This window comes from Lygodium microphyllum, chromosome 30 (genome assembly GCF_053477565.2).
Source record: "Lygodium microphyllum isolate KBCC chromosome 30, Lygodium_microphyllum_v1.1.10, whole genome shotgun sequence".
Taxonomy (NCBI): domain Eukaryota; kingdom Viridiplantae; phylum Streptophyta; class Polypodiopsida; order Schizaeales; family Lygodiaceae; genus Lygodium; species Lygodium microphyllum.
In genome coordinates, this window is record NC_141164.1 from 11,597,804 (window position 1) to 11,623,174 (window position 25,371).

The window sequence follows — 25,371 nt, forward strand, 5'->3', positions numbered from 1 at the left end:
AAAAGGGCTTGAAAATATTGACACAATTTGTAGAATTGTCGATTGGTAATAAATGCTTTATTTGTGAATAGGAGGGTCACGTTGCAAGGGATCGTTCCAATAGGTGGCAAGCTGAAAAATAAAAAAATCAGGGAGATTCTTAGGGAAAGAAGCCTAAAACATCAGTAGGATTGGTGCTCAATGTTATTAGTGATTAGTCCAATAATGATGCAACTGAGTTATACAGAGCATGTGACAAAATTAGGGATCAGCATGCATTGATATTTTTTGATGGTGATGCATGAGCCAACTTCATCTTTGTAGACATGGTAGCCCCTCTAGGTATCACAGAGAATGAGATAGAATCTATTGGGGAAGTTCGAATGACATATAAAAGTCATGCAGAGCCCATTACACCGCTTATTGGAAAGATTTGGTTGCGTATACAGGTATATGTGGATAGCGAAGGGTTCTTCATTGCTCCACTCGAGGGTTGTGATGTATTGGTGAGAATGCCATGGTATCACCGTATGCATGTAACTGACACTTGATGTAAAACTAAAAGGGAAATATGTCCTTATTGTATTTGTTGCTGCCATTTTTAAAGTAATAAAAAATAATCTTTTAGTGTACTTGGTTTTTACTAGGGATAAAGATGATAGTGAGAATGTTGGAAATATGTCTAAGTTAGAGAAGGATCATACGTTATTTTTGAAAATGTATGCTAATTGCTTCTCTTAGTCACATCTAGAGCAGCTATCGCTTGAAAGGTCTAAAGATGATGCCATAAATCTTATCCCAGGAAGTAGCCTACGTAATAAGCTACTCTATAGAGTCAATGCAGCCCAATAGGAGGAGATTATGAGTTAGGTGAATGAGTTGCTAGAAAAAGGGCTAATCTAGCCCAACTCATCTTCTTTTTGTTCTTTAGTGCTTGTGGTGCAGAGAAAGGATGGTTCATGGCATATGTGTATTGATTATCACGCTTTGAATTAGATCACGATAAACAACAGCTTTTCGATCCCTCGGATCGATGATGTTATGGATAGATTGCAAGGGACGTCCATATTTAAGTGTATGCTTTTGAAAAGTGGGTATCATCAAATACATATTAGACTGGAGGATGCGCCTAAGACAGCTTCGAGGATATCTTTTGGCTTATATGAGTTCCTTCTCATGCCTTCAATCGGACAATGGATTGCATCTTTAGGCCATATAGAGGATTTGTGGATACTTTTTTTGATGACATGATTATCTATTCAAAGAAAGAAACAGAGTATAGAAAACACTTGGACATTGTATTCAATGAACTGCGTAAGTATAGACTAGTTATCAATGACATAAAAAGTGAATTCTTTTTGCATGAGATCCACTTTTTGGGGCATATTGTATTGGTTGATGGTATTTGTATGGACCTTGCAAAGGTTGAGGCAAGACGATCATGGCCACCTTTGAGATATGTACATGAGATCCGCGGCTTCTTAGGGTTATGTTCTTATTACAAAAAGTATACACGTGGATTTGTTGAAATTGTATCTCCATTGCATGCTTTGCAGAAGAAAAACGTGCCATGTAGATGGATAGCAGTGTAAATTTTAGCGTTTGAAAAATTGAATGAAAAGATGACTTCAAATCTTGTGCTTGTGTTTCTTGATCTAGGGAAGACATTCGTGGTTCAGGGTGATAAATATGGTAATAGCATTGGAGCTATTCTTATGCAAGGAGATTGAGTTGTGGCCTATGAGAGCTGTATTCTCCATGGTGTAGAGAAGAATTTGCAGGTCTAATGAGAAAAAACTCTTGGTTGTAATTCATGCACTGTCTATACATAAACATTATTTGTTGGGGGTTGATTTTTCAGTATAGATAGGCCATGGTAAAAAGAATATTGTGGTTGATGCACTGTCACGTAAGCCACAAATTTTAGCTGTCAACATGGTTTATCACATTGAGTTCGATGCCATAAAAAAGCAATATGCTACTCATTCGGACTTTGCTAATGTTTATGATTAGCTTTGCACTGGCTAGAGCGATGAGCACTTTGTGATGAGCATGAGTAAAAGCAGAAGCGGAGAGAGGGGGCAGTCACAATAGTCGAGGTGCTCAACAGTGCTGAACAATGAGATAGTGTAAGAGTGAGTCGATGGATAGGTGTATACCAGCATGGTACACAAAGAATAAAAGAATGTATTTATACTTAGGGTATGATACACTTACACCCGTTAGGCTAGGTTCACATGTGTGAAGTAATATATACATGGGAGAGCGCGTAAAGGGCCTTTACACCCAACAACCTCCCACTTAAAAGATTCGGAGCGAACCTTTAACCAACTCCCACAAGTGTGATGCAATGCTCATGTGGAGCCTTTGCAAGACTTTTAGTGAGAACATCTGCAGGGTTATCTTGTGATTTGATTTTAGTTAGGGTGACTAGATCATCATCCAGAACCTATTTGGTAAAATGATACCGAACATCAATATGTTTGGTATGTGTATGAAACATGGCATTTTTAGCCAGGCATACAGCACTTTGGCTATCACATCTAAGAGGTGTTTTGGTGGGCAACCCAAAATCCTTGACCAAATGACCAAGCCAAACTACTTTTGAAGCTTCAGTGATTGAAATATATTGAGCCTCAGTGTGGTAGAGAGTGCTACTATTTTTTGCAATCTAGAGCACCAAGAAACCGCCCCACCCGTCAAGGTAAAGATATACGCGCTAGTAGACTTGCAAGTATCCAAGTCACCTGCCATGTTTGCATCACAATACCCCTGCAGGTCTAACGTACCCTTGCCATAGCAAATATATTTTCTTTGTGTGCCCTTAAGGTACCATAAGATACATTTCACTGCTTCCCAATGTGCTTTGCCAGGATTTGACATGAACTTGCTTACAACTCCCACTGCATAAGCAATATCAGGTCTAGTGGCAACCATAGCATACATGAGTGAACCACAAGCTGAAGCATAAGGAACACCTTTCATAGTACTGACTGCCTTATAATCTTTTGGGCAGTTTGCTTTGCTAAGCTTAAGATAAGGTGGAAAAGGTACTCCAAGAGGCTTAGCATCAGCCATAGAAAAACGATCAAGTACTTTGCTGATGTACTTTTCTTGTGAGAGAAATAAGAGTTGCTGCTCTCTATCTTGTGTTACACACATGCCCAAAATATGTTCAATTGTACCTAAATCCTTCATAGAAAAGGCTGAATTCAACTGCCTTTTCAATGCATTAATCTGGCTTTGCTGGTAAGCATATTATCCACATAAAGCACAAGTATAATAAGGCTTTTATCATCAGCCTTCTTAATATATAAGCAGTGATGTGCACTACTTTTAAATCTATGTGAGAGCATGAATGTATCAAACTTTTTATACCATTGTCTAGGAGCCTGTTTCAAACCATACAAGCTTCTCTTAAGCTTACACACCAAATGCTCTCCTTTCTATGTATAACAAAGCCTTCGGGTTGTTTCATGTACTTCCAGATCACCATGTAGAAATGCAATTCTAACATCCATTTGATCAAGTTTAAAATCCATAGATGCTACAATAGCAAATAACACTCGAAGAGTGGTCATTTTGACAATAGGAGAAAACACTTCCTGAAAATCAATGCCCTCCTTTTGTGTATAGCCCTTAGCCACAAATCTGGCTTTGTATTTGGGTTTGCCATCCACACATTTGATTTTATAAACCCATTTGTTAGGAATGGCTTTTCTATCCTTGGACAATGTAACCAAATCCCAAGTATCATTTTGATACAATGACTTCATTTCTTCCTGCATAGCTAGCTTCCACTTTTTCTTTAACTCACATGATAAGGCCTCTTTATACGTAAGAGGCTCACCTTCATCTGTGAGCAAAATGTAGTCCAAAGAAAGATCAAATCTTTCTATAGGTCTTCTGACACGTGTAGACCTTTTTACCCAATGATTTGTGTTATTAGGTAATGGATTCACATCCAAGGAAATGTCAATGACCTCATTGTTTGGCTGCTGAACTACATGTTCAAGTTGCTGTAATACAATTTCAGGCTGCTGTAATTCATTTTCAGCATGCTGATTTTGGTGCTCAAGCTAATGTTCACAACATCCCCTTGCCGCCCATTTTCATCTGGTTCAATAATGATACGCTGATTGTCATAATCAGCTTCAAAAGGAGCTGAATTTTTAGTGGCTGATGGCTGCTCAAGTAACTGATCATGCTGAAATTTAACTTTCTTTGTGTTTGGGTCATTAGATGTGACATTTTTTAGCAGCTTTGACTCATTAAATACCACATCCCAGCTGTGGTTCTGCTATCAACAGGTACATGTACATAGCATTATGGAGATCGGTTGCAAATATGCACCGTGGTTTTTAGTGCCTCTCCCCAAAACAATTGCGAGAGATTAGCTGTGGACAGCATGCACCGAATCTTCTCACATAATGTGCGATTCATTCGCTCAGGCACACCATTAGATGATGGATTGTAAGGAGCTGTAAGCTCTCGTTTAATCCCATTGTCATCACAAAACTTATTGAATTCTTTAGACACATACTCTCCCCCATTATCTGTTCTTATGCATTTTAACTTTAAGCCTTTTTGAGTATTAACCAATGCATAAAACCTTTTAAAAGCATCCAATGCCTCACTTTTTTGCTTAAGCAAGTAGATCCATAGCTTCCTGGAATGGTCATCAATAAAAGACACGAAATAACGGAAACCACTATGAGTTTTTATTGGCATGGTACAAACATCAGAATGAACTAAATCCAAGATACATGCCTTCCTAGAGGCTCCATGAGAGTAGGGACTCGTTATATGTTTACCAAAAACACAATCATCACAAAAGTCAAGCTTTGAGCTTTTCATATCAACTCTTCCAAGTGAAGAGAGTGCCTGCAAACCCTTTTGGCTCATATGTCCAAGACGCTTGTGCCATAACTCCATGTGTGACTGTACTTTAGCAACTGCAATAAACTTTCTAGGAAGTGCCTTGCAGTAGAGATAGTAGAGAGTCCCCTTTTTACCACCTCTGGTGACTAGCATAGATCCTTTCGGTATTTTCCACATGCCACCACCAAAAGTAGTGAAGTAATCTTTGCTGCCTAGTTGCCCAACAGAAAACAAGCTCTTCGTGATACTAGGTACATACCTAACATTATGAAGAATCAATTCTTGACCATTTTCTAGAGCCAGGTATATGGTGTCCATTCCTTCAATATCACATGCATGATTGTTGCCAAGGTAGACTTTTCCAAGTTTACCTTCTGTAAAAGTAGAAAAACACTCCAAAGATAGAGTTACATGAAAAGAAGCACCGTTGTCAACAATCCACGATTGTGACAAACCATCATGAGCTGACAACAAAGAATCTATCACATCTGTTTTAGTGATATACATGTTCTCCACTGTTATGACAAGCGGATCGGAAAATGCAACCAGCAAATCAGCATCTTTATCATCTTCTATTTCCTCAATAACAACACTAGATACCGCATTTACTTTTTCTATCTCTTTAGAGGTAGAGCTACCATCCTTGTCATTCTTTTTGCGTTTTGTATTAGCTTGCTTCTTGCGTTCTTGTTCCTTTTTAAAGTACATGCAATCGGGCTTTTTATGCCCTTTGCGACCACATGGATAACAAGTTACATCTTGCTGTTTTTCCTTGCTTTTGCTGCGATTTTTGTTTTTATTTGCAGCATTATATCTTTTTTCAGTTCCTCCTCTTACATTGTAGGTTGATCCACAGTTTTTCCCACTTGCCTTGTATCTAATCTCTTCATTTAGAATAGAACCAAGCACACCATTAAATGTCAAGTTGGGGTTATTGCTCAATGACACAACTAATGCTTCCGATGAATCAGCAGGGTCATGAGCAAGAAGACAACCCTCAATTTAGGATCAAAAGCTGGCAAACCTGCATTCTGTAACTGACTCAAAATACCAGTGAAGGCATAAAAATACTCTGAGGCAGGCTTGGACTCATCAAGCTTCAAGTTGACCAACTTCCGCATGAGATGTATCTGATTGACAAGAGTTGTATTCTCATAGGTAGCCTTGAGTTTCTCCCAAACTACATAGGCTACTATCAAGCCCCTTTATATCAACCAAGATACCATCTGTGATGGCCATTTTAATGTAAGTAATGGCCTTTTTATTCATTTTAGCCCAATCCTTATCTGACAAAGCAACAGGCTTATGCTTTTCTAGAGCATCATCACAATCTTTTAGAAAGAGTATACCTTGCATACGATCTTTCCAAAGATCAAAGCCATTGCCATCGAATTTACGAATTTCAAAGAGATTCTTTGTTTTAGATGTAGATGCATTGCCAGCCATCTTCAGCAATACACAGCTGCAATAAAGGGCTGAATGCTTTCAACCACTAGCAAGGTTGCTGAATTGTAAGAGCAAGTACACACTCTTGTACTTCCAAGATGTCCAAGAAGTAGACGTTCAGCTGCGAATTTCAGTCTCAAGTACTGATTACAGCATATGCACGAATCAAATCTGATACATTTGCATTAAGGATAGCTCCCACTTCAGTAATACATCACCAAAATTCCCAAATGCAATGACCCAAATGCTGCAATTACCACTGTTTCACTGCATAATGAGTATTCAGCAATACATGTACCAAGAGAAGCTGTCCTTTTTCAACATTTGAAGCATCCAAAACTCAAAAGGCTCTCACTCAGCAGTGAATTTGCTGCAAATTTCACAGTCTTGTCTCAAAACGACTCAAAATACATCACCAATGTGAGAAATCCCAAAATTTCTGTAGTGAATCTGCTCCAATTGCATAAATACATCTTCTTGAGCATCAAGTACGGTTAAATGTTGTAGAAATTTCATGAATTTTGCAAAAGCCCCAAATTTCGAGGTCCAAGAGTACACAAATTTCCAAGAAATTGGCTCAACCAAGCGAAAATTTCACTTGAATTGGAAAATCCCCAAAACTCATGCACTCATTGTCTGCAATTTATGGTTTAGAAATCACTGAATCATGTGTTTGTCATCAAATCTGGGAAAAGCCCCAAATTTTGAGAATCAGATTTGTCTTTGTGCTTGTATGTGTGAACATCTGGTAGAGAGGAAAAAATAAGATGAAATGAAAATAAATAAATTAGCAGTTGACCTTCTGCTCGTTGTTCGTGCGGCCGCATGACGTCCGTCGTCCGTGCAGCCCGACACCCTGTCCTCGTAACACGTGCGTGTCTGACGCACGCCTCCTCCAGTCGCCCGACACGCGCAGTTGCCTGTCACTGGTCTTTAGTCCGTTGATTGGTTGTCAATCTGTCTGATGCCCGTGCATTGTTGACTGGTTGCCTGCTCTTTAATAGTCCCCAGACTGTTACGTCTGTAACACTCTTGCGTGTAACCTAAGCCTGACATCTGTCGCTACCCTGTCAAGCTTGAAGTTGGCGACTACTGTCTGTGGCATGCAAAAAACCATTGCAGCTTTGATACTAGTTTGATGAGCAGAAGCAGAAGCAGAAGCAAGAGAGAGGGCAGACACAATAGTTGAGGTGCTCAACAGTGCTAAATAGTGAGATTGTATGAGAGTGAGTCGACGGATAGGTGTGTATCAGTGTGGTACACACAAAGAATAAAAGAATGTATTTATACTTAGGGTACAATACACTTACACCCGTTAGGGTGGGTTCATATGTGTGAAGTAATACATACACGGAAGAGCGCGTAAAGGGCCTTTACACCCAACACTTTGTGCTTAGAGATGGATTTCTAATGATGCATGGATGATTGTGTGACACAAAGCAATTGAGGCCTAGAGTTCTCACTAAAAGTCATGCTCCTCTGTATATAGAACATAGAGGTATTGATGCCATAGTCAAGGCAGTGGAGCATTTCTTTTATTGGTCAACTTTGAGGCATGATGTAGAGCAGTTTGTTAGGACATGCATTGCATGTCAAAAGGTAAAGCATGATAGGCAAAAGATGCCGGGCTTGTAGCAGCCCTTGTCTATTCTAGATAGGCCTTGGAAGAGCATTGCAATGGATTTTATTCGTGAACATCCTAGGATATCTACAAGGAATGATGGGATATGGACTATCCTTTGCAAGTTTAGCAAACATGCCTATTTTATTTCGGTGAGGAAGAAAATAAAGGTTGATCATATGACATGATTTTTTTTCTGCAACACATCTTTAAGGATCATGGTATGCTAGAATTGATCATTAGTGATTGACACCCTTGGATGACCAGTTTATTTTGAAAGGGGTTGTTTGAGAATATGGATACCACGCTAAAATTCTTATGATTCTTCCTTCTATAGACAGATAGTTAGTGTGAGAAAGCAAATTTTAGAGTGTTGGATTCTTTTGAGGTGCTATGTTTTAAACTGCAAGGCACAATGGGAGGAGTATTTGCCATTGATTGAGTTTGATTACATCAACATAGTGCGTAGTTGCACTGCAAAGCTCCATTTGAGGTGATTGAGGGTGACAGTTTTGGATAAATCTCGTATATAGTGGATCTTAGATGTATTCAACATGTATCCAAGGTACGGTGTTGGCAGTATGTCTGCCATGAGATCACTATTTTGGTGTGCTAGCCACTATGAGATGTATACAAATGAGTATAGTTGTTACCGCAGCTTGAGACTATACTTTGAATCAATTTGGGATTAGTTCATGATTAATTGGGCATGAGCTTTTGCCTTAGTTTTGAGATCAAATTCTGATAAATTTTACTCCAATTTTTGATTAGTTTGAGAACCATTTATGGCCACTTTTGAGATCAAATTTGCATTAGTTTTTGCAACATTTTGTGGTCAATTCTCAGATCTGCAAGTGATTAATTTATGATCAGTTTATGCTCAGTTTTAAATAGTTTACAACTAGTTCCATGGACAATAGTATGTTAATAAATGTCACTGATAGTTTCAGCCATGGTTTATGCTGAGAATATGCTTTACTATAGTTGTGAAGTCACAACAATTAAGAAACATGAGTTATGGATGCATCCAATGGGTTCCTAGCAACAATTCTAGATCGTTTTTCAGATTTATGTCATGTATATGTTGTTTGTAAGTTTTCAGCAAGGTTTGGGGCATGTAGCATGGTTAGACATCAGTGGCTAATATTGTGACTGTGATGCCTTATGGAAATCCCAGTGTAGTATGCTTTTCCTTTGGCACAATGCAATGCAATTGAGGATACTTGCAAGGATTTCAAGGGGTAGGCTTATCATGAGGATGTGAAATTTTCAGATGCTTTAATCTTGTCGATAATATTTGATTAAGTTATTAATTAAATATGCAAGGTTGTTTAGTACATCTTGCACATGGTAGTTATTTCATGGTAATAGGCGAAGGATCCCGAGGATACAGTGGGTGTCAAAGGCAAAAGTTGTGATGAGTTATGCCAATTGGATTTTGGTGGTTAATTGATGTCAATTTTGACCCTAGGACAATTGTTTAGCCAATAAGTGTTAGTGATGACACTAGGGACTAGCATTGATTGATTGATGTCATTTTAAGAGTCAAGAGAGTTTGGGGACTATTTGAGGTTGCAAATGGCCTAGCCAAATTAATTATGAATGGGCACATTTAATTTTGGGTAGGGTTAAAAGGGTTGAAATTAATCTTTAGAATTATTTTAATTCTGAAAATAAATTTATGTTGGATAATGGGTTTAGAAGGCAGCCACTTGGCAAAAATGCCCATGCAAACTGAGAAAACGTTTTCGGGGGCGGGGTCTTAGCCTTTCAGTCAATTTTCAGCCTGGGAGAGAGGAAGAAGATACTGCTAGTCAGAATTCAGATCTGTTCTCCAACATGTTGCAGATTTGAACTTTGCCAATGACAAATGTATATGATGAGTTTTGTAGTGGCAAGAGTCGTGAGCATTATGTACTTAGAGATGGTATTCTCATGATGCATAGGTGACTATATGTCACAAAGCGGTTGAGGCCAAAGGTAATGACTCAGAGTCATGCTCTGCCTTATGTAGGGCATAGAGGTATTGAGGCTACAGTTAAGATAGTGGAACAGTTTTTCAATTGGCATGCTTTGAGACATGATATTGAGCAGTTTGTTTGAGCATGCATTGTATGTCAAAAAGTTAAGCATGATAGGCAGAAGGTGCCAAGTTGTTTATGCTCTACTAGGGTTGTTTGGCCAATACATTTGTTATTTATTAGTAATGGACACATCCTATGGGTTTTTGAGAGCAGTTTGAGTCTTATGGTTTAATTATGCTAGCTAGAAAATTTCAACAAGTGCTTGGGTGTAGGATGGTTGAGCAATAACGATCAATATTATTGTTACAATGATGTCTTAATGCAAATGCTATTGCAATATTTTGCTTTTGGCACATGGCAATACAATCGAGAGCGATTGGAAGGATTTCAACAGAGAGCTCTATCAAGTCTTAGGAGGACATGAAAATTTGATGCTTTGCTTATCATTTGATTAAGTTGTTAATGTAATGTGCCAATGTGAGATGCACATGTGATTTGCATGTTATTTATTTCACAATGTCGGGCCAAGGGCGCTAAGATATCAGTTGATGCCAAAGGCAAAAGTTGTAATAAGCTATACTTGACAGTTTCTAGGTGGTATTTGGTATCAATTTGGACCTAGGACAATTGTTTAATAAATAAGTGTCAGTGGTGACAGTAGAAACTAGGCATTAATCAATAAGTTAATACCAGTTCAAGGGTTAGACAATGCATAGGACCACTTTGGGGTCAAGATGGCCTAGTCAAAATTAATTGTGGATGGGCACACTCTTTTTGGGTAAGAACAAAGAGCTGAAAATGGATTAAGAAGGCTTACACTTGGCAAAACTTTCCCATGCAAGTGGGGAGAAGATTGTTGGAGGCGGGAGAGAGTTGATTCCAGCCGTGTAGACCTTGTTGGAGGCCGAAAGAGAGAGAAAATAGGCTGTAGGAGTAGTTGGGAAGCCATTGTAGCAATCATAGGAGTTGGGAGGAGCAGGTGACAGCTCTACAAGGGTGTGGAGCAGCAGGCAACAACTTGGAAGGGCAATCAGGCATCAACTAACAACAACTTGGATTGGCGATAGCCATTTTGGAACTCCTAGGCAGCAAGTGATAGCATGCAGGGAAACTTTGATCAAGGCTGTAGCTGATTTGAGGAGTTTCTGCTGATGAAACTTTGAATTGTCTCTCTCTACTGCATTCTCTGTCACCATGTGGTGATTCTTTTTGCAGCTGCTTTCCTTATTTACTTATATAAATATTTTATTTTTCTTTTCTTTAGTTGTTGTTGCTTTTTACCCCCAGAGTCCTCTTGGATTAAGCCAAGATCTTTGCATGGTCAGAAGAGGCAGCTATTGGGACAAATTGGACTAATGGTTTGTCTGAGTCTTAGGACCAGTGCCATATTGAATGGGCATTGAAGAGTAGAATGCCAATGGTTTGGGACTGTGTGCTTAGCCACTGGAGATGGTGCAGGAAAATGAGCTTGGCCAAGACAGAAGATGCACATGTAAGAATGATCACGGAATAAAAGTCAGCGTAATTAAGCCACATTACACTTTTTGATGTGGTTGCAATGATAAAAGTTGCTCAGAACAACTTGAGGAATGCAGAGGTCACCATCTCTAAAATTTAGGGAGTTACTATTTTTGGACCCCTAAATCTGTTTACGTCATTATCTTCGTTTTTGCACGAGGATTAATTCTCTAGTCTATGTCGAGGTCAAATTTTGCACCGAACATGGAGAATTTTAGACCGGAAGGTTTAATCAGGAAAATTGTTACATGTATGCCATGTGGCACAAATTTCCAAGAGAGAGAGAGAGAGAGAGAGAGAGAGAGAGAGAGAGAGAGAGAGAGGGAGAGCATTAAAAAAGAAAACGTAATAGGCATAAGGGGGAGATTTGAGAATGAAGTTTTGAGAAGCTAAGGGCAAACGGCCGCAAGAACATCAGCTATGGAGAGTACTTCTTCAACTTTGACTCATGTACGAAGGTAGAGCTTGCTCCCTTTGGTCAACTCGCTCTCTATTCTCAGAGAAAATGCTTTGCATGATGGGCTGATTCCATCGAAGGGTTTTTCAGCTCTGATTTAGTGCTGTTTGTGGGAGTGTTTTAATGCTGGAATGATGCTTTCCTAAAAGGGATGTTGTTCTGGACATGCTGGACAGTAAGAATAGTGAATTCAGAGATCTGCTGATTGCAATTCTGCACATGAATCATTGAGTTTTGGTCACAGAAAATGCTTTCATAAAAGGGATGTTGTTCTAGATATGCTGGACAGTAAAAACAGTAAATACGGAGTTCTGCAGACTGCAATTCTGCACATGAATCATTGAGTTATGGTCACAAAAAATGCTTTTCTAAAAGGGATGTTGTTCTGGATATGTTGGACAGTAAAAATAGTAAATGGACAGTAAAAACAATAAATACAGAGTTCTGCAGAGTGCAATTTTGCACATGAATCATTGAGTTATGGTCACAAAAAATACTTTCCTAAAAGGGATGCTGTTTTGGATATGCTGGACAATAAAAACAATAAATACAGAGTTTTGCAGACTGCAATTCTGCACATGAATTATTAAGCTATGGTCACAGAAAATGCTTTCCTAAATGGGATGTTGTTCTAGTCATGCTGTACTATTCTTATGCAACTAGGATTTCCTCAGAAAAGATGAAAGCCAACTGTTCACAGGTTATGTATTTTGGAACATTTCATTTTTGTAACTTTCCATCTTTTAATTGATAAAGAAATACCGAGAGGGGCGCCGGTCTTCGGGGCCAATTTGGTGTTGAGCAAGAGAGTGAGGTCTTTGTTTGTGTGTGTGTGAAAAGACCAGGTGTTAATTGAAGAAACTACCGCTTTATGTGAGTCATAGACCGGTTTTATTCTCTATCATTCTCTAGCCTTTACTTAAAGTATCTAAGCAAATCTTAACCATTGGTAGCAGTAATCAACCAAGTTTGGTGGGCAGCATGCGTGTTTAACTGTAAATCCTTATTTACAACAGTAATTAGGATTTAGCAGCTACCTCGGGTTTGGTGCTTGAAGATTGAAGACCTAGTACTTGGAACAAGGTTGAAAATTGTGTAATCTTATTGTTTCCAAGAGATTAGCCCATTCTAATCAAATTTGGGGCTAGATTTGATCCAACAATGGTCAATTGAAGGTCAATCCCTAGGTGAATAAGGTTTTGGGGTTAGCAGGCTATGCATTGTCCAAGATTAAGTGGTAACATTTGCATTTTAGTTAAATTGAATTTTATTGCTTGCTACTACCACCTTTGCCAAGAAGGAAGGTTGGTTTCATGGTTCCATTGCCAGGATTCATAAACTCTCAATCAAATTTGGGCCTAGATTCGAGCCACAAATGGTTAAAATTGAAGGTCAATCCTTGGATGAATCAAGGGACAAACTGATCAGAAGGCTTGCTGGTCACTTTTGTTAGCAAGAGGCATTGGATGGTAGAGGAGACTGGATCAATTTGAGTATGCTTCATCAAATTGCAATTGAAGATAAGGGAATACTAGAAGGGTTGCCAGTTTTGGGGCCAGGAATGTATCCATAATTGTCCAAGATTAAGTGGTAAGGTTTGCATTTGAGTTTATTTGAATTTTATTGCTTGCTGTAATAAGTGGGCTGTAACAACCTTCCTTCTTCGATAGGGTGGTAAATCCCTGCAGCAAACAATTAATGTAAATCTGAAAATATAAATTTACCTACTGATCTTGGACAATGCACACCCGATTGGCCCCAAAATTGGCTTCCCTTTTGGTATTTCTTTAGCTTTATTGAAAAAGAAGTTGATTTACAATGGGATTATCCCGATCCCTTTTGCAATCCAAACTCCTCTTGCTTGTCCAAAGTGACCAGCAAGTCTTCAATCTATTTTGTCCCTTGATTCGGGCACTTAATTGGCCTTCACCCACTTCATAGACGATGGAAATGCCCCTAGTCCTCCACCTGAATTTAGCTGAAATTCACCTTCAGCCCTGAAAAATCCAAGTCTTGGAGCTTTCAATTTGTGGCAGGCTTCTCGAGGTTGTTGCTAAACTCTAATTTTTGCTGTAAATTAGGGTTTACAGTAGAGAAACTTGCAAATTTTTAACCTCCAAGGGTCCAAATGCTGAGATCTTTGAAATAAGGCTGTAAAATGGTTGGTACATGAGAGAGGAAGTTATAGAGAGAGAAAATTTAGAGTTTTTTCGCTAAGAATGACTAAAAATCAGTCAAATGCAGCTGTTGTCTTGCCACAACAGCTTGTAGATGCAAAGAACTAAAGAAAATCAGTCATTTACTGCTGCTGCCCTGTCTCAACAGCCTGTAGATGCTGTCACCTGCTGCTGTTGATTGGTCTTTTCTTGCCTTGGCTGTCTCAGAAGGTTCTCCAATGGCTGCAAATCAGACCAGCAATATCTCCTCCCTCTCTCTTGCATCATAAAATACACTAAAAATGCCTCTCTATAGCCTCTAAAGAGGTTTTAGACTTGCATGGGTATTTTTGACAAGTGGAAGCCTTTCCAAATGGTTTTTTTCAGCATTATCCATAATTTAATATTAATTTTCAATCTTTAAATACTTAAAATTAATCTAATAATTATTTCGGTGCCCTAAAAAATAATATGACTAGCCAATAATTGTATTGGCTAGGTATCTTGCACTCCTGATTGTCTTTGTGCCATCTTTGACCATTAGATCAGCATTAGATATCATTAAACGCCACTTCTCTAGTGTCATCAACTGATACTTATGGCCAAATGAATGACCTAGGCCAATAACTGGCACGAGATACCACCAAGTACCTGTGTGGCATAGCTTATAGCAACTTTTGCCTTTGGTATCCCGTGATTTTCTCAGATCTCGGGCTCGTAAATTTACTCTAGTCCCAGTTGCATCTCACATGCGCAACATCTACTTAATCATGCGATTAAAAATTAATCCACGTGTTAAGTGAGGTTTCAAAAATACATGTCCTCATGACAGCCCTCTCCCTTGAAATCATTGCAATCGTTCTCGATTGCACTGCCAAATGCATCAAAAGCAAAGTATTACACTGAAATTTTCCATAGAGCATCATAGTCAAGACAACATTGCGCACTGCTATTTAACCATTCCATATGCCCAACATATGCTGAAAATTACCGGTCAACATAACATGACATAAGACAAAGAATCTCAAAAACATTGCCAGATTATTATTTGACATGTCCCTTTCTCATGAGCTTAACTCATCTGGCAAAACCAAACCATAGCATAGCATAACCAAGCATAAACCATGGCGAAAAGTTCAATGGCATCATAACATATGTTGTTGTCTATGGAACTAGATGTAAACCATTGAAAACTGAGCATAATTTCAGCCTATAGCATGCATCACTGATCCTCTCGAACACTTACAAGAGGGACAGATTCCCCTTTCAATTTTACATCCAAAGTATGAACTTTGCCTCTATGGAAGAGGGTCACAAACTTATCATGAGAATCAATCACTGCATGTACACAATGACACCAAGGCATACTGAGCAAGACATCACATCCTTTCAACGGAGCAATAAAGAACTCTTTACTGTCCACATAACTTTGAATGTGCAAACAAAGCTTTTCAATGATAGGAGTGACCAACTCTACATGTTCCTTGCATGCCATACCAATCTCATCCATGGGTCCCATCTCATCCTCTCTGATGCCTAAACGGGCTGCCATATCAAGAGAGATGAAATTTGACTGTGCCCTTAGATGAAGAAAAATCAATGCATGTTGATCTTTGATTTTGCCCCATGTCTTGTAAAATTCAATACTATCTTGATTAGGTTGATCTGCTACTACATCAAGCACTAAACTAACAATGGTTTTGCCTTTCTTTATAATTTTCAGTCTTTAAATACTGAAATTAATCTAATAATTATTTCGGTGCTTTGAAAAATAATATGACTGGCCAATAATTAAATTGGCTAGGCATCTTCCACTCCTGAGTGTCTCTACGCCATCTTTGACCGTCAGATTGGCGTTAGGTACCATTGAACGTCACTTCTTTAGTGTCACCAACTGACACTTATGGCCAAATGAATGATCTAGGCCAACAACTGGCACCAGATACCACCAAGTACCTGTGCGGCATAACTTATAGCAACTTTTGCCTTTGATATCCCATGATTTGCTCGGGTCTCGGGCTCATAAATTTACTCTAACCCTAGTTGCATCTCACATGTGCAACATTTACTTAATCATGTGATTAAAAATTAATCCACATGTTAAGTGAGATTTCAAAAATACATGTCCTCATGACATGGGCATTAAGGTTACTACCACCCTAGCCGATAAGGAATATTGGTTTCTGACAACTTTAGGTGTAGGGTGAGGGTCTAGTTGGGATTTTTCCATCGCATGGTATTCCATAAGTTTGTGAGTTAAGGACATATCTCATTAGATTTGACTAAGTGGTATAGTTAAACTTGTTAGGACGAGTCTTGTCAGTAAATGCATGCTTGGTTGATGAGAATTAGGAAGAATTTTGAGGTGTTAGGTAAGAAGGATAAAGTGGAGAGACAAAAGAATAGGGTAGGTAGCCATGAATGGGATTAGGTTTTCCATAAGATGCCAAAGGAGGAGGCATTAGAATGCGATAATTGTGACCAACTATCGATTATGGCATGGTCACTTGGTGATGAGTGGAAATTGCCGCCAATAGGCTAAAAACAGTTGCTAGCAATAGTAAACATAGTGTCTATAGACTGATCGCTAGGTGCCAATGAAGGCTGGTCACTACCACAAATTGAAGTGTCTTCCATGAAGGGATGTAGACAATAGTGGAGAAGTAGATGCCAGTTGACGGAGGACCTAAAAATACAAGATAGATTGAGTGGACAGGCTGCCTCCTATTTATAAACGAGTGGATCCTCCCAAATTAGGGTTTGGCTTATGGGACACAAACGCTCTCCAAGAAAGTCTGGTAATTTAATGAATGTTTGGCAATAAGAATGTTTAGGGGTTGTATTAAAGAGATAATTAATTATAATGCATTTTAGCTCAACACATGGGACCATAAACATCACTATGTAGAAGCTGCAATTTTCTAATCAATCCGCATAGATCTATCATCTACCTTTTGGAAAGGAAATGCAATGCATTTTGTCAAGAATTGAACTTGCGCGTACATTTTTGATTGGTGCTTTCTATGACAGGAGATCAATCATCATGCCTTTGTGTTTAAGATGAAGCAAACTGTCATAATTAAGGTGATCAAATTGACCATGCCACGACTCAATGTCATCCATGATTTTAGCATCAACTACTAGTGCATCCTCTATTGCTCTTCTTCACAAAAATCAAGCTTGTAGAGTCCATTTTGCAATGTGCTTGTGAATACTAGCACATGTAATGGCTAAAATTGAAAGCAAGTTTTCTTAATGCTATGCACATGCAAGACATCTTTGTACATACTCCCTTTCATTGCAACAATAGGAATCTCAACAATGCCTTTGATGTTAAAGGAAGCATTGTTGACATGAATGATTGATTCCCCCTTGGTGCATAGCATAGTGAGATAAACAGCCCACAAAAAGAGGGGATGTGCTTTGAAGCACCACTGTCAAAATATCAAGTATCGTTGGCTTTTGCTACACAAAAAGATCATAGGAGCATTATATTACAAATGCATAAGATGGACGAATGTCGAAATGTGCCATGTGTATTTCCACATCCTACAAATTTACTGAATTCTCAGATACAATCATGCTGGATGGATTTCTTTTCTCATTACCAATACCTTGTCTGCATTCTTCAGTGATATGTCCGGTTTTCCTACAATAGTTGCATCTTCTCTTTTGCTTACCCCCCCTTTTATGATAGTCAAAATGTCACAAGACTGTGACAACTATTACCTTTTTGTTGATTTCTTTATTACATATTTTATTTGGTTTTTCTTTTTGGAAGGATCCCCCTTGAAATCTAAATGCCTGAGTTGCATGGCCAATTTGTGAAATGGACAAGAATGTCTAGTGAGTCAAGACTGGACAGTTAAGGTCTAGTATAAGTCTGGAAGAGACTGATGGCACTGTAGATTGACAAGCCTGGAAGAGACTTGTGAAAGTGTATATGGACAAGTGTGTTGAAGAACTAGCCTGGAAGAGACTAGTTCAAAGTGAAGATGGACAAATCTTCAAGAGATTAGTCCATGTGGGGTGATCAGTGGAAATTCACTTTCAGTTGAGCTACATTACAGATTTGGATGTAGCCATAGTCTGCAAAGATGGTCAGAAGACTAGTGGGGATGCAGTGGAAGCAACTCCTAAAATTTAGGGAGATACTATTTTTGGACCCCAGAATCTGTTCGCGTCATTATCTTCATTTTTGTACGAGGATTAATCTTCTGGTCTGTGCCGAGGTCAAATTTTGAGCCGAGGATGGAGAATTTTAGACCAAAAGGTTTAAACAGGAAAATTGTTATATATATGCCATGTGTCACAATTTGGGCATAAATTCCCAAAAGAGAGAGAGAGAGGGCAGCACAAAAACGAGTTTCAATTCATGGGGGGCTCATTTTGTGAAAGGGAGATGGATTGCTGCAGATGGAGAGCTCTTGAGAGCTGGTCTACCTTGTCTATGATGCATAGAGGCTTGAGCTTGCTTCCTACTCTCTCTCTTTCTTTCCTTGACAGTATGGTTATGCTGCAGAATCAAGGGCCTTTCTTCTGATTCAGGTACAGCTGTGTGGGAATATGCTGTTTTTGCATGAGGCAAGATCCTCCTTTCTCCAGAAATAGGAGCAATTGTATGTTGTCCCAGCAGGGACAGGTGAGGGTGGTAACCTCACCAAGTAAGTGTCTGAAACAGCACTGAATCAGTACTGTTTTTGGACTGTTCAGAGGTTAATTCAGAGCCCAATTGATGTCAGAATCAAGGGGCACTTGGCCCAGATGATGCTGGACAGTGCAGGGAACAATATGAGCTGAGAACAGGTGTCAGAACAGGTCTGAACCAGTAATTACAGTGGGCTGAACAGTACAGGGAACAATATGAGTTGTAAACAGGTTTTAGAACAGGTCTGAACCAGTAAATACAGCAGGTTGAAATGGTCAATTCTGCACTCCAACCAGAAGTTTCAGACTTGGGCAGAGTTTCCCCTCTTGGTTTGCTTGTTTTGGGTTAGTAATTGTACTGTTATGTTGCCAAATTTCACCCTGAATAGGTGAAAGACAGCCCATTGTACTTTCTCTCTTTTTAAAAATAAAGAAATACCGCAAGGGGCGCCTAACTTAGGGGCCAACAAGGTGTTTGTGTTGCAACAGGAGCATTCTAGCTTCCTGTATGTCTTCTTGATTCTGTGTCTTTGAGTTCAGGTAAAGCGGGCGAGTGTTAAATTGGGTGAAAGCATTTATATATTTTGGTTGTACACTACCGCCCTTCCCAGTGAACAGGCCGGTTACACAAAAGATGGGGCTGCTTGCCCCATTTGCTTTAGAACCAGATTGTTGCCATGATTTGCTTTTGCCCTTATGGTTGTTTGTACAAATCCCTAATCTCCCATAACCATACTTTAGCGATTGACTCAAGATTGCTATTCATGCAACAAGGATACCAACTCATCACAAGAGTACAAATTTGCATTACCCTTTCCAAGCACATGAAGAGTAGTGGCAAAACTTTGGTAAGACTTTGGCAGACTAGCCAAAGTTGTGGATACAAGAGATCTAGGAAAATGCTGCCGAGGTTGAGGAAATCTTTTGCCAATATTGCCTAATATGGCCCAAGATGCTGAATTGAGTCTCAATCGCAAAAGCCTCAATGTCCTGTGAAGAAATTTTGATAAGTTTTGCTTAGAATTGAAAAATCCCCATATTCACAGTCAAATTCCCCATAGAATTTGAGAAATTTTGCTTAGAACGGAAAAGCTCCATAGAATTAGGGGAACAGATAGCCACAACTTTTATGACCAAATATCTTCAAATTTGTTTGCTGAATGTTTGCTGAGGTGAGCACCATTGTGAACAGGTGGCATGTTGGAGGATTGGGCAGCAACAGAGGCATAGTCAGTTGGTGGACTGAGCTGAGCAGGTGGAGTAGCAGGCAGTGTGATGCAGCTGCTGGCAGGCAGCATTGCAATAGTGGAGAGCTGGACAGACTTTTTCTAGTGTAGGTGGCAGCCCTGGCACAGAGCAGTAGAAGGCAGCAATGAACAGGGTGGAGAAGTGCTGGTGGAGCCAAGCAGCAGCAGGTGGCAGCCAGGGGGGGCTTTCTTTTGTGGGAAAAAAAAGGGCCACCTGCAAGACGATGACAATTTGGGAGAGAGGGGCATTGGGAGGCTGTAAACAACCCACCAATCTAATCATACCAGCCTCCTTCTCCATTTTTTTGCTCTCAATCACCTGTCTCCATGCTGGAAATGGTGGTGGACTGTAGAGGGAATTCAAAAATCAGTCTGTCTCTCTCCTCTTGAAGGTGATTCATGTGCAAGTAAATGGAAATAGATTGGAATGAAGATTGGTTGTCCGATTTGCACTGGATTGTGATGCGATCATGTAGATGCTAAGGAATGATGGCCACCATGGTTTGAGGATCAATGGTGGGTTCGATGGCTGCCCAAAAATGCAATGTATGGTGGACCTAAGGCATGAGGTCTAGCATCAACTTAGCTCCATTTCCATGTTATAGTGTGTGATTTACTGTCTTTTAGACAAGAAAACAACATGAAATCATTCTCTACACATACCACCACAAGCATAACATTAAATGATAGGGAGGGGAGGGATCATGAGTGCTGAATATAGATTGAAATCAGATTTCTTAATAATGCACTTTAAGGGCTAACCTACATTTTCAGCAAAGACCAATCTATACTCACAAAGATCTTTTCATGAAGGGTGTATTCTAACCATTAGCAGATCTTGGCTTATGCAAAGTTGCATGGATTGGATGTCATGGAGTGGAGCAGGGCTCATCCTTGAAGGATAGACCGAAAAGGGAAAAGGTGTATAGAAGGGGACAATGCCCCATCTATGCCATTAGAGATGTTGGTCAGGGCTTCCTATTGTGGTAATGAGGGTTGCAGGCCCTCCACCTGGAGGCGGGAATGGTCACACGACTTCCAAATGTGTGGTGAGAGGAGGACCTGAGGAGCTCAGCCTGTCAAACCCAACTCTTCTCCCTGCGCTTGACTATCATTACTTGTGTGTGTTGATATTATCTATACAGGGTCACAAAACTCATTGTTTATTTATGTACATATTTATGAATCCATATCACTTCGTGAGGATAAAAACCCTGGGCAGACTTGGTGGTTGTCACAGGTGCTATCGAAGTTCAACAGGAGGCATCAACAGCAGACTTGGTGGTGTTCTTGGCGGGGGACAGGGCAGGGGCACCAGCATTTGTAGTTATGCTGGCAAAGGTAACCAGCAGGCAGATGACTGCCTGTGACTGGAGGCTTAGCTGGTTGAGTGGCAGACCTGACACAGCTGAAGAGTGGAGCTGGTGGGTTGAGCTAGCAGCACTTGATGGCAAGGCTAGTGGGAAATGGCAGGCCTGAGAGCAGTTGAAAGGTGGACTTGCTGGGCAGAGCTGGTGGCAATTTCCAAGCAATGAAGAGGAGAAGAAGCTGAGCTTGAAACTCAATGGTGGTGGCGGCCATGGTGGCTCAAGAGTTTGATGGCCGTGGTGGTGCTACTACCATTGTCGGATCGACGCTTGGTTGCACTTAGAGACACTAATAGTGAACTGTGAACAGCAAGAGAGAGAGAGATTGCTGGAATGTCACATCCACTGATGTGAAATGATGAAATGAAGGTGCCACCCTAATGTACTATAGTATCACACTTTAGTGGGTGTCCACACAGGGAAAAAACCCTTCTCCAACAAGAAGCTGAAAAGTGCATGTGTGCATAGGGAGCGTTGACACTAGAACGGCTAGAGGAACACGATAAGCATAACAAAATTAAACATCTTTTTATGAGTTTGGAACCACCAGATGGTTGAGCTGATCCAATGTCATCTCTCATGTTCAGCGTTAGCGACCCTCGGTTGAAGTTGAGACTCAAGAGAATCACCAAAGAACAAGCCTCCTTACCTTGAGCAGGGTGATCTCTTGGCAGAAAATCACGAACTCCATGGAGGTTTGCTTGATCTCCATTATCAATTCTTTGTAGGAAGTTACCATAGTGAAGAAATATTTTTGCTATTGCTTGGAAGTGGAAACAAAATAAGAAGGAATCTTCCAAAATCTACCTCCACTTAAAAAAATGGTGTTCTTGGTAAAGCAAAGTAATGAGCCCGTTGACCTGATGTGCAAGAAAGTTTGGTTAATTGTGGCTTTTGGGTACTTAGCTCAATTGTTGGTTTGGCATGTGGCATGGCAATGACACTTCATATAAAAGACCAAAGTTTCTGTATGCGTGCTTCACCTTCACTCAACTCTTTGCTTCATCATCATGGTTGATCTTTTGTTACACAAAACACAATTTTTGTATATAGGCTTTACCTTCACTTGGCTGTTATCCAAAATGTAAAAGTTTGTATCATAGTTGCCTGAAATGGAAACGGAAATGGCCCAAAGCGTTTCATGTCCAAAACGCATTTGGGAATAGGTAGGGAAACCACCAGTTTCAGGTTGTTTTGGTCATTTTGCCTCCTTGTGTGCAGTTTGCAGTTGTTTTGCTCTATTCTCCACCCGTTTTACTATTGCTTGTTCATCTTAGCTGCTGCTGTTCGCTTCCCCCCAATGCAGATTTACTGCTATCTACAGATCTAAACCCTAACTTCCTTATCCTTTCATTGCCTAATCCTTTTCCTTTCCTGCCCGCACTATTTAAAGTTAATTTATCTCAGATTTGCAATTGTTTTCCCTCAAATGTGGATAATGCAAAGTCACTCTTTAGATCATAGATGATAGTGGATACATCATGATTCATACTAGATAGATTTGAGAATCAAGATCATGATCATTTTGATAGTATATTCTACACTATATTTTGTAGACTTATTGACCATGTTCATGGATAATTGGCACTAGATGGTGTTGCATGTATTTATTTCTCATGTCATTGTTTAATAAGTACTCATATTTTTGAGTCTATATGACTATGAAATGAAAACGTGAGTCTGAATATTTGGAGTTGACATCATCACTCATGGCATATTGTATTCGTTTATATTGAGTTTTAAATCCTAATCTTGAAAGTTTTTGAAACTCATGGATTGTGATTTTATAGACTTTGGAAGAATCATGTATACTCTTCCCTCTTTCTCCAACAAGACCTACTTTGGAAGTTTGGAGATGATGAATGATATGACTGAGGAGGAGGGAGTTGTATAAATAGACAATAGATAATGCATTAGGTCGGCTAGCAATAAATGTTGGCCAGCCAAACATAAGTGTCTTGAATCACCATAATAATGACCAAAAGAAAAAGCCTAAAATAAACAATAATGCCTAGGCCTCTATTGTACATGCCCAGACTCATGAGCCAACTAAACTACTAATACCCTCTCTCAAATCATGGGTGATTTGACACAATATAGATCATCATAGTCCATCTGCCAACAATGCCTCGTAGTAGCATACGTAACCATTCTATCAAAAATGCTTTTGAGCATACGTGAACATGGATTATCTGCCTTTGGCAAGATTTCCAAAATGTCCCCTCATGTGAGTTTGAACTAGGAGCCAATCTTGGCCAAGAAATAGCCCATTATGAATTTGGAAGCCAATCCCAGCCCTAGGATTTGAAAACTTGCGAGAATTTGATCGATTTATCAGGGGCGTTTCCTCTCTAGATCCTATGCATACATATACTTGCATAGATGAGACTCACTTGCTCCATCTCACCACGCTCTTATACTTCCTCTTTGGCAGGGAGAGTTGTGAGGGATGACCATATCACCTGTACTAGAAAGCAGTAGAAGAAGGGGATGTCAAGCCCTTCTCTCGATCTGAAGAAGATGACTTTGTTTGGACCTTAGCCTTCGCTTTGGCTAGAGGATCCAAGTCGGAGTCAAGGTCAAAGCATGACTGAGCAAAGGGGTCTGTATCCTACTTTTTCTTCTCCTCCTCCTTCCTTGAAGCTGCTAACTCCTTACAATCCTTGCGTAAATGTTCTCTCTTACCATAGTGATAGCACTAAATCTTTGACTTCTTTATGTCACCCCTCTATGAAGCTGCAAATGCCTCATTTGGACGACCATGTCGAGACGGGTCGCACCTCATGCTCAAGCAACATTGAGTACGTATGTGTAAAGCCCATTGGTATTGATGATGTTTGGGCTTGCAAAGCATTGGCTACTCCATCAAACTCCAGAGGGAGCTTGTAGGGCACAATCCCAACAAGACGAGCCTATGGAAGTGTGGATTACATGTGCCAAAGTTGATCTCATACTTATATAACATGAAGTAAGAATGATTGAATAGGATCCTTCAGCTTGAACTTCATTTGTCGAGGCTGTCCATAGAGGGTAATTGCATGCATGATCAAGGGAACCTTGTATATTTGAAGCTTCTTTCATATCGTGGAAGTTGTCATGTAAGAGGTTATTGTCAGTAGAACCTCTTCAGAGATACATCAGAGAAGAGAAGAATACACACTGGTGTGGAGAAAACTGTAGAGTAGCTACTAGGGTTTGCATTAAGGAAAGACAGAGTGTGCGACCATGACAGAAACACAACGATATTGACACAGACTTGCAAATTCAAACCCTAAACGCAAAACACAAAACTCAAAATGCAAAAAAGACAAACATAGATAGAGAAAGAAGGGAGCTCTGAAGTAAATGAATCAATGCAGTAAATGAATGTACGAGGGTACATAATGCTCAAGGGTAGAGCAGTGAGTGATAGAGAGTGACGTCTATTGGAGACGGATCTTGAGTACTATAACCACTAGTCGGAGATGAGAGAGTGCTGAATAATGAAGGGCAGTAGGCTGATCACTAAAACACAGTAGTCGAAGGCTAAAATCTGGTAAATGTAGTAGTATACCACCATAGAAGGTTGAAAATTGATCACCCAAGGTAGAGAACTATAAAGTGATAGTAGGAGAGGTGTCTCATAGGCGGCCTGTTGGACAGCAAAAACATAGGTACAGCAGCAACAGTTGGCTAGTGGGAGAGATGGCAGTAGCCTGTCGCTTGGCACCAAATGTTGACAACGTAAGCTGATCAGGTGCTATGATGACACAACATTTAGAGACCTCCAAACAGCAAGGCGATGGCTGGAAACAGGCCGTGTAGAGCTAGATGGTGATGGACTGTAGTCGGTGATGGCTATACAGCAGATGGTAGGTGGTTGATGGCTGAAACCTGCATAAAAGGATGAAGATTGAATGGGGGCAGCTTGTCTATTTATAGGTGTGGATGGACCCTCCCGAATCAGGGTTTCATAGAAACTCTCTTGAACCGCACACCATTTTTGAGTTTTTCATTAAATAAGCATGTTTTGGTGTTGTTTAAGATGC

At 39.9% G+C, this 25,371-nt stretch overlaps 1 protein-coding gene across 4 annotated transcripts in view; it reads left to right on the forward strand.

Annotated features, from left to right (window-relative positions):
* The window catches only part of LOC148009555 (ATP-dependent Clp protease proteolytic subunit 4, chloroplastic-like), a 33,823-nt gene that overhangs the window by 7,077 nt on the left and 1,375 nt on the right, over positions 1–25,371 (forward strand). The gene's annotated exons all lie outside the window — the stretch shown is intronic.